Consider the following 17,611-nt stretch of genomic DNA (forward strand, 5'->3'; position numbering starts at 1 on the left):
GATTCTCTATGGGGTTCAGGTCAGGAGAGTTGGCAGGCCAATTGAGCACAGTGATACCATGGTCAGTAAACCATTTACCAGTGGTTTTGGCACTGTGAGCAGGTGCCAGGTCGTGCTGAAAAATGAAATCTTCATCTCCATAAAGCTTTTCAGCAGATGGAAGCATGAAGTGCTCCAAAATCTCCTGATAGCTAGCTGCATTGACCCTGCCCTTGATAAAACACAGTGGACCAACACCAGCAGCTGACACGGCACCCCAGACCATCACTGACTGTGGGTACTTGACACTGGACTTCTGGCATTTTGGCATTTCCTTCTCCCCAGTCTTCCTCCAGACTCTGGCACCTTGATTTCCGAATGACATGCAGAATTTGCTTTCATCCAAAAAAAGTACTTTGGACCACTGAGCAACAGTCCAGTGCTGCTTCTCTGTAGCCCAGGTCAGGCACTTCTGCCGCTGTTTCTGGTTCAAAAGTGGCTTGACCTGGGGAATGCGGCACCTGTAGCCCATTTCCTGCACACGCCTGTGCACGGTGGCTCTGGATGTTTCTAATCCAGACTCAGTCCACGGCTTCCGCAGGTCCCCCAAGGTCTGGAATCGGCCCTTCTCCACAATCTTCCTCAGGGTCAGGTCACCTCTTCTCGTTGTGCAGCGTTTTCTGACACACTTTTTCCTTCCCACAGACTTCCCACTGAGGTGCCTTGATACAGCACTCTGGGAACAGCCTATTCGTTCAGAAATTTCTTTCTGTGTCTTACCCTCTTGCTTGAGGGTGTCAATAGTGGCCTTCTGGACAGCAGTCAGGTCGGCAGTCTTACCCATGATTGGGGTTTTGAGTGATGAACCAGGCTGGGAGTTTTAAAGGCCTCAGGAATCTTTTGCAGGTGTTTAGAGTTAACTCGTTGATTCAGATGATTAGGTTCATAGCTCGTTTAGAGACCCTTTTAATGATATGCTAATTTTGTGAGATAGGAATTTTGGATTTTCATGAGCTGTATGCCAAAATCATCCGTATTAAGACAATAAAAGACCTGAAATATTTCAGTTAGTGTGCAATGAATCTAAAATATATGAATGTTAAATTTTCATCATGACATTATGGAAAATAATGAACTTTATCACAATATGCTAATATTTTGAGAAGGACCTGTATTGTGTGAAGAACACCAGTCCCTCCTGTACTGTACTTCCCAGTTAGGATAGTGTTCTCGGATTTGCAAGGTTTCCCTTATTCGTCCAAATGTAACAATGGTTATTTTGGTCAACCATCTGAATTTTAGTTTCATCAGACCACACAACATGTCTCCAAAAATTAAGGTCGTCATCCCTGTGTGCATTTTCAAACTGTAATCTTTTTTTTGTTGCTTTTAGAGTAATGGCTTCTTCCACACTGAGTGGTCTTTCAGTGGGATTAGTTTCTCTGTAGATAATTATATCAGCTTCAGAATATAATAGTTTGATCAGATGAACCTGGCACCTTAGGGCATATGGAAATTGTACCCAAGGAAAAATCAGTATTGTGGAGATCTACATTTCTCTTCCTGAAATATTGGCTGATTTATTTTTATTTTTCCATGATGTCACAAAATGAATCAGCATGTTTGAGGTGCTGCCTTAAAATACATCAATAGATGTACTTCCAATTACCTTAGTGGTTGTGAATTAACCTATAAGAAACTTACAATGCCATGACATCATCAGCTGGGCTTTCTCATTTAAGAAAAAACCAAAAACACGACCAAAAACGGGAAACATTTTGTGTGATTTAAAATGAGACAATGTGAAAAAAGTATATGTGTCTCTTAATACAGTGTATGTAAACATCTGGTTTAAACAGTAAAAATAGATTCTCCTAAATATTTTAATAGGTGGTTCTGAAGGTTCTTAGACGTCTTGTCTAAGACCACTATTCCATTCTGAATAATACGAATCACAAAAAAATGGCAAACGTTTACGATTCTTAGTTGAAACGTAACAAGGTCCTCAATTCATACTCATATTTCATTCTTAGTTTATGCAATTCTTCAGCCATCTGGAATTCATCGCAAAAGTTTTGAGATGTTCAAAGTTTTGGTGCCGAGCTCACGATTCCAAAACATCTAAGTTAATTTTCAGCAAATTTATGCTTCATTCTTAGGTTTAATAACTGATTCCTAATTGATTTGTAGGCATTTCTATGTGTTCTTGACCCAGTCAGGGATTCGTGAAGCATTGTCTTGTCCACTCAGGGCCTTTTTAACCCCCTAAAACTGCCCAAATCTCTCTTCACCCCTTGGAAAAAATTTAGAAATAAGGAAAATAATTATAAAAAAGTTAAAAAAACCAAAATGATTTAAACAATTTCAAATAAATTAAGTTAACTAACTTAAATTTAGTTTCTTATTACATTTTATGTCCAAAAACAAGCACTTTAGTTTTTACATTTAATTGGCAAAAACAACAACTTCACTTAAAACATTTTAACTTCTAAATATCAACAGTTTTCATATAAATAACCTCCACACCTGCTAGGCCCTCATCACTTTCTATTATATCTTGGTGAAAAATCCCACAAACTGTCAAGAATTGTAACAAATTCAAATTAAATCCTGATTCTTGCATGCATTCGGCATATTGTTAACTGATTTCTAACTGATTCCTCGCTGATTTCTAACGTTCATGCACTATTCTTTATAAATTCTTGTAAATCGTTCTGAACTCTTGACAATAATTGTGCGAATCAAGCTGAATCTCACCATTTAACTTTATCTATCGTACTTTTGTCATAACTTAATCTTACAGCGTCACAAATTGGACCAGAAAATTATTAAAATTCCAAGAATCCTCACAAATCATAAAATGTAGGATTCGTATTATTTGCGATGTATGGAGGATAGTGGCTTAAGAAGGTCCAGAACTTTGAAAAATAATGAAAACTGAATGTATTTGATAAAAGACAAAACACAGTTGGTTTTGATTGCAAGTATAATTCAAATAATTATAATAATAATTATAATAATAATAATAGTAACATTTTTACTCAATAAAAGAACTGTAACAGGTCAGTTGTATTATTTAACTATACCAGCTTAAAAGGGTCATTCAGCAAAGATAATTTGTTTAACTTTCATGCCAATATCTCAAAGGTTTTCAAAATTTGTATTATTTTGTGATTTAGTCACAAGTCTTAAACAAACTCAGAAGGGTTTCAAAGTTAAAGCACACATTTTTATGTGTGGAGCTCTTAATACTGGATTAGACTTACTATACCAGATGAAGTCACATGCTGAGAGCCACTAGGAAGCAGTTTGGTGCAAAACGTTTAGGTAGACAAGAAATATTACAGCCATACTTTTAACTCTGAAAAACCGAGGGCTATTACCTTCTTGTTAATGAACCTGGTTAACTGCAGATTGTAGTTTCTCTTTGCCTGCATAAATGCGTAATACATTTGAACGCACTCATTATATTGTCCAATACTCAGAACAAGAAAAACTTCCGAGGAACTTAGTTAGATTCTAAGAAGGAGAATTGTAGGTTGATATACACAAGGAACATATTTCGGAACAACTGCATGTTTCAAAACCATCAATCCATCGTCTATAAGTACAAGTTAAAACCTGTGCTGTTTGTTTGTTTGTTTGGTGTAGTCTAGGTAAGGCTTCTAAACTCAAGACCTCTGTGCTAACTGTAGAGCATGGTGGTGGCAGTATTTTGCTGAGGGGCTGCCTTGCTGCTAGTGGTTCTGTTTTCATTGCAAAACGTTGACACAATAACAAAGAAGGTGGACTACTCCAAATTTTTCAACTTCACCTCAAATCAACAGCTAGAAGGTTAATAGTTGAAACAATTAGTTTAAAAAAGTACAATGATTCCAAAGACTCCCAGAGGACATTATATTTTCAATAAGTGATCAGTTATTTTGTAGCTTGTTTCAGGATTACCAGGATAACAAGATTCACTACGTCATAAGGAGTGAGCAGAGAACTCCAGCGTGGATGAGAAACAAATCTTCATTCCTGCACAGGTTGCCATACTCTTGTAAAATGTATTTTATTGTTTTTTTTTCATGTACAAATATTCAGCCATGTTTTGTACACTTGTTTAAATTATTACATAGAAAATGTAGAAAAGTATCCTATTCCATTCTATTGTAACCTGAACCTGTTTTTGTATTTCAGATGCAACTGATTGTATTTTAGATTCATAAACTAGCTAAAACCTGTCCATAAAACACAGTGTGTGGCTTTAAAGTGCCAATCTTGTTTTCATACCTTTCTACAGCAGCTGCAAACACCTGCTTGTTTTGTATTGCACTCAGCTGATGTGCGTTTCTAGGTCCATCCAGACCAAACTGAAAGGACAGAGCTGCATGATTCTAAGAAAGCATGAAACGGTGATAATATTGTCGAATAACATTTTCTCAATGAACTCTATTTTTTCCATCATCACATTGTCCCTACTACTCTACCTGAGCTATCTGATCTTGGTCACTAAGTTTGATGTCAGTTGTGTGCATAAAAAGACAGTGAAAGTTGATTGTGCAGCTCTAGTTTCCATGCATCGTGCAGAAAACAATTCACACCCAAAATAACCTAAGGCTGCGCATTTTATTTTTATTTTGACTGCTTGTTCAGGTCTGAGTTTCTGCAACTCAAAGTAAAAAAAAAGGAACAAATTTGATTAATTTTGTGTAGTTCAAAGATTGTTTTAATAATTGTAAAGTATCTCCAGGTTGTTTAAAGCATCAATTTAACAAATAATTAAGCGGAACTTGCCCCCTGAAACTTGTTGTTTGTAACTATTTTTGTTCTAATTATGCTTGAGCGTAAAAACACAATTACGTTTAAGTTGGTCAACACATTATTATTTACAGGGTGTTTCACGTCAGAAAAACTGTTTACGTCCTCTAAACACAATCTGCATCTTTTTCCCTGATTATTTCCCAATAATGTGCACCGAGTGGGTATTAAATCTCCAAATTGAAGAGTTGCCTACAAGGAGTGCTCAGTTCACTAGTGTGATGAATGGAAATTCAAGGCAAATTAGCTGTTTAATTCCTCATACATATTGTGCAATCAAAATTTCACCCCCACCAGGCTCTATCTGGGCATGAAGAGAATACAATTTCCCACAAAGAATAATCCTCCAGCTCAGTAAACAACAGGACTAGGCCGTAGTTCAATCTAAAAAGTTAATAACAATGGGTATTGGAATAATGAGAGGTTCACCCTGAAGAAAATGGTTTGTGAAAAAAAAAAGAACATATCTGCCAGCTATTTTTGAGTGTCTCCTGGGCAGCAGGCACAAACAAAAGCTAAGATTGCATTTGCAATGCAAAAATACTGCTTCCACAGCCCCTGATTCCTGCCATCACGCTTCGTCGGGCAGTTATAACCCAATTTAAATTAAGGTGTTTAAGAAAATATATTTAGTCCTTCTCTCTCTCTCTTTCTCTAACGTTTCTCTCCAAGGTAATAACACCAGGATAAACAAAAATCTGCTCCAGAGATTGAAAGCGTAGAGCTGTGGATGTGTGGACTTCATTCGTGTCATGTTTTCTGAAAAATGTCTCACTTCAAAAGTCATCCAAGTACAAGATAATAAAATATTGCTTTCCCCAGAGGAGGAAGAGCCTGAGTGTTTGCTGCCAGTAACACAATCACGTACAAGCTTCCCTCCAAGTTTTAGCCAGTGGAAAAAAAACGTAAATCTGATTTGGGTCTTTACAAAAGGATTAATTCCAGTTATGAGTTAGTGGTACAACTCATAGGTTTAGGTTTTCTCTTATTAAAATTCAAATTTTTAAAATCCTTTAATTTATGTAAAACCTTCTTTCATTATTAAAAGTGTTTTAAAGAAAGTTTTAAATGCTCTAACTTTCCCCTTGTTCAATTTCCAATGTTCTCCATTCTTTTTTGGCCCTTTTCTAAACTACACACATAAAAATAATAATTAGGGCAAATGTTTCTACAGCCTTAAACCTCAAAACCTTTAAGATGTATGGGGTGAAATCACATGCATAGCTTCTACTGACATGTAATCTCAGAATAATACTAAAAAACGGTTTTGTGGAGTTGCATTGCTAACATGAGCTTAGTGACCAGCAGCAGCAAATTACACCCTCTAAAAATCCTTCAGTCCAGATTATTAACTTCAAGTATTCCAATCACATTGATGACCACAGCTGTATAAAACCAAGCACCTAGACCTGCAGACTGCTTCTACAAATATTTGTGGAAGAACGGGTCGGTCTCAGAAGCTCAGTGATTTGCAGCGTGGTACCATTATGGGATGCCACCTGTGCAATAACTCTAGTCATAAAATTTTCCTACTACTAAATATTCCACAGTCAGCTGTCAGCGGTATTATAACAAAGTGGGAAAGACCGCAACTCAGCCACAAACTGGTGGGCCATGTAAAATCACAGAGGGGGTCCTGAGGCATATAATGAGCAGAGGACACCAACGTTCTGCAGAATCAATAGCTGCAGACCCCTAAATTTTATGTCAGATTAACTCTAGAACATTGAACATGGAATGGATTTCCATGTCTGAGCAGTTGTATTGAGCCTTATATCACCAAACGCAATGTAAAGCGTCGTATTCAGTGCCGTAAAGGATGGTGCCACTGGACTCTAGAACAGTGGGATCATGCTGTGTGGAGTGATGAATCATGCCTGTCTGTCTGGCAGCCCAATGGTCAAGTCTGGGTTTGACAGTTGCTAGGGGAACCTGACTGCATTGTGCCAAGTGTAACGTTTGGTGCACAGGAGATTAAGCGATGAGGCTGTTTTCAGGGGATGGCCTCAGCCCATCAGATCCAGTGGCAGAAACTGTTGACGTTTCAGAATACCAAGATATCTTAGCTTTGTGGGAACAGTCTTGAAACGGCTCCTTCCTGCTCCAGCATGACTGTGCACCAGTAGACAAAGCAAGGTCCATGAACACATTGATAAGTGAGCTTGGTGTGGAAGAACTTCACTGGCCTGAAGTGCCCTGACCTCAACCCGATAGAACATCTTTGGGATGAATCAGAGCAAAGATTAAAAACAAGGCCTTCACGGCCAACATCAGCCCCTGACCTCAGAAATGTATTTCTAAAATAAAGGCAAAAACTCCCATAAACACACTCCTAAATAGTTTGGAAAGCCTTCTCAGAAATGTTCAAGCTGGTGCGGCTGCAAAGGGTGGGCCGACATCATATCAAACCCTATGCAGGTCACTTAAGTTCATGTGTGTGAAGCCAGGAGAGCGAATACTTATACAATATAGTATATTAAACCACATGACTACAGTTGACATTCAAGTCAATTCAAAATAATAAAGACCCTGCCCCATATGTAGAAATTCTATTCCGCTGTATTTTAAACTAGCAAGCACATTAAATAGGTGATTTCTGCAGGCTCTTGTAATGAAGATTTCAGAAAAAAAGTACTTAGATGTATGTTTTTTCCTTCTGACATATTTTCCTGGGAGGTTTTTGTATTTTTCCACCAAAAAAGGTCCATAAAACAGAAAAATGGGACATTGATAACAACCTTGTCCTGTTGAATTGGTAGACAAATCTAAATAAAGAAAGGCTCAAATTAAGCACTTGAAACACTTGACTGGTTTGTATCCCTTTTAATGCCTTTGAAGCAATGAATGCATTCCCGCCACTCCCATTTTATTGCTTTTTTTTGGTTATTTCATAAACCAAAGTGGAGATGAACTAAATAAAAAAACATCCTCTAAATGAAAAAACATGCAAACATTTGACAATGTTGCTGCAACAACCAATCTAATGAAGCCTGTTGATAGCGGCCATGTCCAGCAGAGGGAGCAGTCTGCTCACAGAGATATGATGTACCTTAGCCACACCACACTAATGTTAATATTTGTCATCATAATCATGTCCAATAAAACCTGCCTTTCGTCTTGTTACATTTGCAAGTGAAAGTTGTTTATTTTTTAAGTTAGAATATGTTTAACCTTTATTCATGCAAAAATAATTTGATTCATTTTGGTGATGAACAAAAGGTTTGAAACTCAACAACACCAAACAGACACCTTAGTGAAAAATAATATGATACTACAATAATCACGGCAATCAAAAGCAGAAAGTACAACTTTAGAGATCCAAGTTTCTTGACTGCCTATATTTTCCCCTTCGTGGGCACAAATCAGGTTAGATTTCAACAAAGCGGGTTAATTTGAGATAAGGAAACTGGTTATCAGGTGGAGTTGATGACGATATTTCAGACTTGCCCGAATCATTGTCAGCTCTCTAAAGATGTTTAAAAACCCTGATCAATAAAATCATCTTTTTTGCAGCTGTATAATCTGTCACTAAAAATACAAGAAAACCGAATTCTGGCTGTTTTTTTTTTTTACAAAAGCAACACCATCACCCCCTTGTTAATACCTTGTACAGTCCTAATGTAACATTTCATAAGGTTGGAGAATACAAAATACAAAGTGAACTGTCAACATTCTTCTTCTTCAATCTCACTAGACTGGACAGAGTCCTCTGCAATGTCCTCTTCCCTTCATCTTACCCTGCAGGTTTTCTAAAGAGTTAAGATCTGGGAAGAGATGTCCTTCAGAAGAGGGTTGATTTAGTCTCTGGTGAACCGTTTCTGGGTTAATTCGCAAAAATCCTCTGGATCATTATTATCCTGAAAGACATGATGACAAATCAGTTTTACCAGTAAATCATTTGTTTACCAGTAGAACATATAGCTGCTGCCATAATTCACTTGTTTTTGCATGAATGCTGGCATATTGGAAAACAGGTTGCTTGGCTCCATAGTCAGGATGCCAGGGTGACTTTGTGGACCAGTGCCACATCTCTGAGGACTACCTCTTTTAACGTATCAACCTTCTACATAGTGTATAACGGGATTAATAGTGTGGAATTCACACTGTTTTGCTGCGGCCGGTCCGGGTATGTAACTCTCCTCTAACATCTCTGTATTAATTATTTTTTTTTTTGCATATTAAAGGACTATCTGACCATCTGGGAATGAAAGATCGGTGCTCTATGGAACCCCATAATTTTTGTCACATTATCTTTAGCCGAATCTATCAGAAAGTGCATCTTTCAGTTTGGAGAAATCTACATTTGGATGTGAGTGAAGCATCTTTATAGCATAGCGTGAAATTATGCAATATTGTTATTGTAATATTGCTGCAGGTTTCTGTAGCAGTAGTGCACAGCTGAATGGCATGTGGGAGCTGGGGCATTTGTGGGATTTTTCTGCAAGTCTAAAGAATCCGTGGTAGCCAGGCTAATCAATGCTAAACTATGCTACAGTGTTTAATGCATAGTAAGGCAATGGGCCTAAATTAACCTCTGTGTTACAACATAGTGATATCCCAGGAACACAGGCAGTTGTGGATTAAACCCAAACTTTAAAACAAACAAAAAGCTTCAGGTACATTTATTTTATAAAAATTTGAAGGCTGAAAAGTTTTTTTTAATTATTATTTTAATTATGCAATTGCAATAAAGGTAAATTTATTTAGGGCCGGCAGAATTCTGCCGTCCTACTTAAACACTGGAACCTTCTCAAAGGAAAAAGATAACAGATGGTCTGAGTCAGTTTTGGAAAGGTCCTACTGTTAGGAAGAGGGTAAAAGACACCAAATAAAAGCTGTCGTGATCAGATAGATTTCACGTGGTTCATATGCAAGAAAGGGAGATTCGCTGGAATGATCATAAGGTTGCTGCGAAATGTGAACGCTTTACAAATACCACATGGCCGATTAAAGCCTAACTATCCCATCCAGTGTTCGCCACATATTTACTTTATTGCTTTAACATTTCGTTGGGTGGTGGAGGTAGTGGGTCGCATCAAATGAACCCAAACACTTTGCTCATGTTGTCCAGGTCCGCTTCCTTCTTTTAACTGCCTGTTAATGCTGTCTACAAATTTGATACTGGCAATAACACATACATTTAACAGAAGAATGTATAAAACGAGCTAATTGCTTTTATTTAACTCCTAGAAGCTACAATTATTACGCTACTACTCCTAAAAAATCCTAAAATCTATTTGTGATTATTGTATCAAAAATGCTAATGTTATTTCCGTTTTGAAACACAGACGTATACGGAGAGAACAGGGGGTTTTATAATGTCAAGACTATGTCTTACAAGTGTTTTTGTCAGCTAAAGATATTTAGGAACATTAATTATTAAATTTAATTTGAGTCACGGGTAGTGAAATAAATCTAAAACCAGTGTCAGCTAAAACATTTAGTTGTTTTAAATATTTTTTTAACTGATGTACACAGTAGTGGAGGACTAAAGTAAAATGTGCAGTGAACACCTGCTGAATTTAGCATTCGGGTTAAAAGAAACATGCTTTTTGTGCAGAACTACATCAGTTCTTGCTGTTTTGCTCCTTTATAGAGTCAAACAAGCTAATATCAGCAATATCAAAAAACATTCCACATTACAAAGATATCATTCCTCCTAGTCAAAGTAATATTCTTAATAGTAGAAAATGTACTTAAAGATGTTGAGAATATCTTTAAGTACATTTAAGAATACTACAACTAGAAATTCAAATTTCCTGGAAGTGGGGCTGCACAACATGAGGAAAACGGCAGAGATGCAACATTGTTGGTGTCATGATCCACCGCTGTTGGGTTTGGAGTTTTAGTTCTTTGTTGGTTGCTCTGCCCTTCCTTGTGTTCTTCGGTTACTGTTATGTCAACTTATTCTTAGTGGATTAGGTTCATGATGTATTATTGTGTTTAGACTACTTTCTGGATTCTAAGGTTTATATATTTTCTTATAGATTAGATTCCTCCCTGTTTATGTTCATAAGCCTAGTCATTGTTTACTTGTGTTCTGGTCACCTCCCTGCTCTGCATGCTCATCTGTGTTAATAAGTCGCTCTCCCTCTGTTCTCCTGCTTCCCAGCTGGTCACCAGCTGTTTCATATCCCTTCTGATTAGTTCCTCTCTTAGTTCACTGGTCCATTCTCCTCCTTGCCTCTGTATTCATACTCTCTGGATTTCTGTTTTGATCACAGGTTTGCTGCTAAGTTCCTTGATCCTTGCGTTTCTGCCTCCCTGAGTTCCATTTAGCTAGTTTCAGCTTGTTTCATTATTAACGACCTTTCAATTCACCATGCATCTACCGTGCTCCTGCTTGCGCTTCGATCTTGCAAAACCCGCCTTTCCCGTGACAGTTGGTGAGTTTTGCAATGACGAAATAGCTTGTGATGAATACATATTTAGCTAAACACTGTTAATGTCTTTTTGCTTCGGGGTTAGTGCCAACGTAAACCCCAGACAGTGAATAGTTTAACCAGCAAATGGAAAAAAAGTAATTATTTCCATCAACATGGTTTCGAACAGTTACATCTGGCTACATCTGCTGGTTGGGCAATAAAAATAACTCACTTGTTAATAAATTATTTTACCAGAACATTTTAAACCAAACCTAAACCTTGGAAGGTAAAGGTGTGTGAAAATTAAAAAGCTTGTAGATTGATGTGATGGAAGAATATACGCACTGCAAAAATCTGAACTTGTCATGATTCATGGGACTTCATTTTGGATTTGTCACTCTTTCCATAGTCAGTTAATTCCTGGATTGTTTAATAATATTATGTGAGTCTTGTCATGGAGTTTAAACAAAAATTCAACATGGAAGACTCACCATCACCTCTAGTTTTGTCTAATTACTCCTCCATGCAGCTCTGCTCCACCAATCAGCATCAGGTCTGCATTTCTCCCCACCCAATCATCCTTCAAGGCTCCGCTTTAAAAGATCTTCATCCATGGATCCCTCCGTTCTGCTGCTGAGCTTTGACGTTCAGCCACATCATGTTCAACTTCAGTCTGACGATCTGGCCGCTCCTTGCGTTGTTCGCGACGGATCTTCGCCCTCCTTCCTCCTTACTTGCTCGCAGAACCTGGCCTGATCTAGATTTATCCCACCTCACGCAGCTCTCCGCGCTCCTGCCGCAGCATGATTCTCTCCTTCCACCTCCTCCGGAAGCGCCCTAAAATCCTCCTGCCAAGCGTCACCGAGGTTAATCTCCTCCACCCTGGCTCCTGCTGCACATTCCTGCCTGTCTTCTGCATGCAGCTTCTCCTCTGATCTTCTACTCTCAAACCGATCCTCCCGCACCTCAAGCTTCGACGTCTTCTTCTACTCCAGTCATCCCTTAATCTTCTCCACTTCATGCATATCATCCATGGATTCTCTCCAGCGCTCCATTCATCTCACTCAACATCTCCGGAGTTCGCCTCCAACTTGGCCACGTCAGCTTCCTCTTCTCCGCTCTACCAGTGCCCAGCCTGCTGCTCGGCCACTCCCACCAGCGTTCACCTCACCAACGCCCGGCCTTACTTGTCTCTAGGTGAGATGCATCACTCCATTTTTTTTTTCCATTCCTTTTTTCAACCTTCAGCTACATTTCAGGCAGATTCTATGCTCCCACACATTCTAACGTCCCACCTAGGCTCCGTTCCTAGATTCTGCAGGGGCAGCGCATTAATCCAGTCTCCAGAATAAGAAATCACCATTCACATTGTCAACAAAGCTGATTAATCTTTAACACTCATCAAAGTTTGCTGCTCTCTCAGTAGTTTAAAGAAGGGCATCATGTTTATACTTTGTAGTTCTACTCCAACAAAAGTTGGAGATATTTAAAGTTGTAGGACCGCTTCGACAGTCAGTTTTCTCAGTCCAAAACTAAGGAACTGGACAAGAGAGTGTCTAATTTAAGGGTCCACTCATCGTTGGCACACACAGCAAACCAGTTTGGACTTTGGTTCATACAACTTTCAGAGTTCCTCAAGGTTTGATCTCACAAAGCTCTTAGTGTGACTGAAGAGTCACACATAATGCAAGGATTTAGTAGCGTGAAGATATAACCATCACGTTTTTCAAATACTATTTTCTCAATTCAATCTGCATAAGACAAACTGATTTGAGATCAATTAGTTATTTTGTCTGGTCGAATTCCTCATTCATATTCATAACAATGGCATGTTTTAACTTTAACAACTCATTTATGTTGGGAATCTGCAACAGTGTAAGGAAGCTATATTTGCTCAGTAGAGCAGATCTATCTTTGTGTCTTCTAGAAATTTTGGCACTTGCAAGATTAGGTCTGCACATTTAGCAGCTGCTAACAGCGTTGTGCATTTGCTCCTCAATGTATGTCAGGCGCAGCTATTTCTTTTCCTTCTCGCGATCCTTCATACAAGCTGATCCCTCACTCTCTACATTGTCAGTTACAGTCAATGCCTTATCAGGATTACATCATTTCCCCTCCACGCCTTGTCAGGCACGTCCAAGTCTCATCTTCTGTTCGCCTCGTCAGGTTCTGCAAGTTCTCATCCTCTTGCCTAGTCAGGCTTTCATTATTTTTCCCTCTACTCTGTGTCAGGCTCGCTCAGGTCCGCACCCTCTATACCTAGTCAGGTTTGTCTCATATCCCCTCCACGCCTTGCCAGGGTCGACAGGTCTCACTCTCTGTGCTCCTTGTCAGGCTCAGCTGATTCTACATCCTCCATGCCAATCAAGTTGTACCATTCCCTCTCCAAGCTCAGTCAGCTTTGTCCTTTCTTCGCCCTCATCTTTCCTCTTCTGCGCCTGTCAGGCTCACTTCATCCTCTCTTCTCACCTCCCTTCTTCCCCTTCATTCGTATATCTTTCAGCTCGGTCTTGCGCTGTATTTTTTGGGGGAAGACATATCTAATCTTAACCCTATGATGTTTGAGCCTTCTACGGGCTTCTCAGGTTAGGTGAATTTACTTTCCCAATCAATTTGTTAGTTCCATCTAGAAATTTAGCCTTCTCAGACCTCAAGTTTTATCCTGATCATTTCAAACATAACACTAACATACCAAAGGGAAAGGCCCATGTTTCATCTCTATTGTTCGCCTCGATGGCCCGTTCTGCCCATCTCAACCATGCTTGAATCCACTCTTAAAACATTGCAAACTTAGCTCGCCCAGCATGCCCTTCTTTCTCACTCTAGAAGGAGCCCCCATGTCTGCCTCCTGGTTCTTTAAGTTTTGAGACATCTTTAGACTAGTACAACCCGCCTCCTAGTCAGGTCTCAAGTCACTTACTTAGAATTGGAGCTGCCTTTACAGCAGCAACCCAAGCGTTTATACAGCTTCCCTCCATCAACTCGGCCGTTGGCCTTCTTCAGCTATGGTCACCAGACTTCCACTCTGTGCTAGCTGTTCAACGATCTCCCAGTTCTTAGATATGAGCTTCCTGCACCAACTGGTGGTGGTTGGCCTTTCAGATCTATCTCTTCCTTCTAATCAGTTTGCTGATTTAACCTTTTTAATCCTCGTAGATCCTCATCCCCCAACAACCTTCAGCTGCAGAGCCGTTCTATCTTCATGCTTATTCTTCTCAGTCTCCGCCTCATTTTTCTCCTCTACAGGCACCATCGTTAATTAATTATTTTATTTTATTAGCTCTTCAGCCCCATCTACGCCTTGTCAGGCACTGCCCCATTGACGCCTTATCAGGCACAGCCCCATCGACGCCTTGTCAGGCACTGCCCCATCGATGCCTTGTCAGGCACACAAACCTATTCCTTCTCTCTAGGCTCAAATCATCCCTTTTTCACGCCCCTTGTTCGAATCTTTATAAACCTCAATAACTTCCCTTCCTTTCTCATTTCTGGCCTCGGCCCCAGCCTCAGCCTCAGCCCCTTTTTTTTGGGGGGGGACAGCTCTAAATCTAAACCTAAGAAGTTCATTCAAGCACACGTCTTCCACTGGGGTCCAAGCGCCAAAGAAATAAACATTCACTAATAAACTTTTCTAATTGCATCCCTGTCTTCTCTTTGTGAGTCTTTCCAGGTTGAAATATCAGTTCATTTCCATATGTTGGTTTTATTTTTGTGTTTCTGTTCGGTGTGACTCTACCTGAGTGTCTCAGCTCCCTGCACCCCCAGCTATCTCTCATCTGCTCATTAAGTCACCTAGCAAACCAGTAATCAAGCTCACCAGTGTAAATACTTCTGGTTTCCTCAGTCAGTGTCAGATCCACTTGTTGTTGCTACCAGCCTGATCTGGTCCTCATAGTCCACTTATGGGTTTTTCTGGTTTTAGACAGTAACATTGGCTCTGTTTTTTCTAAAATAAGCTTCGTTTAACCACATTTTTAGCAATAACTGTATTTTTAACCTGCGTCCTCTCTGCATTGGGTCCTCCACTTCTGTAACAGAGCTTGTGTGTATACAGTTGTAATTGATATGTCGTATTAAAAACATTACTACATATAAAATCTGAAACATATAAGGTAAAACAATAACATTTGCAAACATTTCTTTTGAGAACATGATTTGGATTTGTCTAATGGGGAGGAAAAACAAAGATTAATGTAATTTTAAAGCCTCTATGGCAGCGTTTCATGTGTGTTTCATAACTGCGGTCCAGATGTCCATGTTGGGCAAACGCAACATCACTTTCTCCTCATCTGTGTGGAGCAAAATGTCCTGATGCTGTTCCCTCAGTGCACACCAGCTTCAGTGGTATCGCACTTATCAGTCGTAACATATGAAAAGCAAATCCTTCAATCCAGGTCAAATGAACACTAATCTGCTCTGCTGGCGTCAAACTGGATCATTAGAGCCCGCAGCATAACGCAGCATCTCAATCAGGGCCCAAAAAGGAAGATGTTTGATTTTTATGTAGAGGACACTCCTCACTGATCCTCGGTTAATAACGAGGAAAAGGAACACAAAACACTCTTGAAACAGAAATACTGCCGTGTGTGTGAATGTATGTCAATCTACAACAAGATGCAGTGAAACCAATTGGACTAATGCATATCTAATATCAAATGGAAATAAATCCCCACAAGTACAGAGGATTAGATTCTCTACAGCATTCACCTCCTCATCTGGAGACCAGGAAGAAAACTTTTGGATCTAGGTGCAAAAAAAACAAAACAAGTACCATATGTTCACAGAGACAATTTGGTGATACTTTATGCTTCGCAGCGTAGGCAGATGCTCGAAAAAGTTAAGAAAATTTGCCAAAGTGAAAGGAGGAAGATGTTCTTTATGGCGGATTAAAATAAACAGAGCTTTTATACTCTGATTTTCAGTAGCTCTGGATGTCTACCCTGGAGGAGTTAAAACAAATGTTTCTACCTGAATACATGGTCTGTTTGGGCAGCATAGACTAGTCAAAAATTCCTCAGATGATTACCTTCATTACTAAAATTCCCAGAGGCTTCGTTAAATTCTGTTTAACGCTTCAGTACTGTGTTCCAGCCGGGGAGTTATTTGTGTTGCACAACACTCTCACTTACGTCAATGCTAGCCTACATTGCTGATACGTGGATGCTAAGTGTGGTTATAAGCTATGGAGGGAGACGGCGAGGGGCAAACAGAAGCGTCGAGACAACGACTGCCTGCGTTCTCACTAAAACTAGGAAACCAGAGCACGTCACCTCAGTTCTAAAGTCCTTACACTGTCTCCTTGTATCTCAGCGAACAGACTTTATTTATTTCTGTTCGATTAAAAATCACTGAATGGCTTAGCACCAAAATACATTAAAGATTTGTTGCTGTTGTATCAACTTTCCAGATCAGAACCAGAACCAAACATGGAGAAGCAGCTTTCACTTCCTATGCTCCACTAATCTGGACCAAACAACCTAAAACGGCAAAAATGCTGAAACCCTGAGTTATTTTAATCACTGTTAAAAACCCACTGTTAAAAATCATTAATTTCAATCTGTAGTCCAACTTTTCTTTACTTTCATAGCCAATGCTATGTACTGTTTTCGCTATGTTTTCTTGTCTTCTGTTTTCATCATGTAAAACACTTTGACAAGTCTTGTTGGTGAAATGTGCTATTCAAATAAATTTGCCTTGCCTTGCATGTACCGCAAAACTGAATTAGCATTCCACAATAGCACGTCCTCGATGCCCCACTCTCCCCACATGTCAATCTGCAACTAATTCAACGTGTTTATTATCAACTTGTGCTTTGAAAGCACACCAGAAAGACGGATTTTACTGACAGAACTCTTCTGCAAACAATATGCCTGCAGAACGAGAACACTCGCAGGAGCAAGTAAACTGAAACTGAGGTTTGATATATAAAAGGTAGCGTTCTGTCTTGAAATTTGCTGTGTAATTGTTTTTTTCTTTTTTTTCTTCAGTACACTACAGGGGTTCTATTTTATCTGGACAACATTATGCGTGTTAAAAACATCTCTTTAGAAATCCAGAATGCAATATGCAAGTGACACTTTATGCATTGTTTTACTACAGAGGCAGCTAGCACTGTACTCATGTTAAGTCAACCAGAAGGAACTGAGCTTTTCGCATTTTGATGTTAAAACTTTTTGTTTTACCTGCAGATGCATCTTTTGCTGCCAAAGTTCAAGTGATAACTAAAGACATCTTATGTTATTGCATTTAAGCAATAAAATGTAATTTTTTTTAAAAGGAATTTAATTATTTGTTCAGTGGCATTTTCTCCTCCATGTATTTCTATCTCTCATAAAATAAGCTTAAGGAATAATCCAGCTGCAAGCCTACTCAGAACTTGTCTTTGCAACGTTAAAATAAAGGTAGGCTGGTATAAATTCTCAGTCATGCAGAACACGACTACACTAAGTGCTCAAGTAGAACTG

At 39.2% G+C, this 17,611-nt stretch overlaps 1 protein-coding gene across 3 annotated transcripts in view; it reads right to left on the minus strand.

Annotated features, from left to right (window-relative positions):
- Window positions 1-17,611, minus strand: part of st6galnac3 (ST6 (alpha-N-acetyl-neuraminyl-2,3-beta-galactosyl-1,3)-N-acetylgalactosaminide alpha-2,6-sialyltransferase 3) — a 148,132-nt gene that overhangs the window by 106,535 nt on the left and 23,986 nt on the right. Inside the window, exon 2 of one of the 3 annotated variants that reach the window (XM_047367961.1) lies at window positions 8,520-8,639. The exons of the other annotated variants lie outside the window; for them this stretch is intronic. The gene's annotated coding sequence lies outside the window, so the exon portion shown is untranslated. The remainder of the gene's footprint in view (window positions 1-8,519; window positions 8,640-17,611) is intronic. 3 annotated transcript variants of the gene reach the window in all.

Source organism: Girardinichthys multiradiatus, chromosome 6, assembly GCF_021462225.1.
Source record: "Girardinichthys multiradiatus isolate DD_20200921_A chromosome 6, DD_fGirMul_XY1, whole genome shotgun sequence".
In the NCBI taxonomy this organism is placed as follows: Eukaryota; Metazoa; Chordata; class Actinopteri; order Cyprinodontiformes; family Goodeidae; genus Girardinichthys; species Girardinichthys multiradiatus.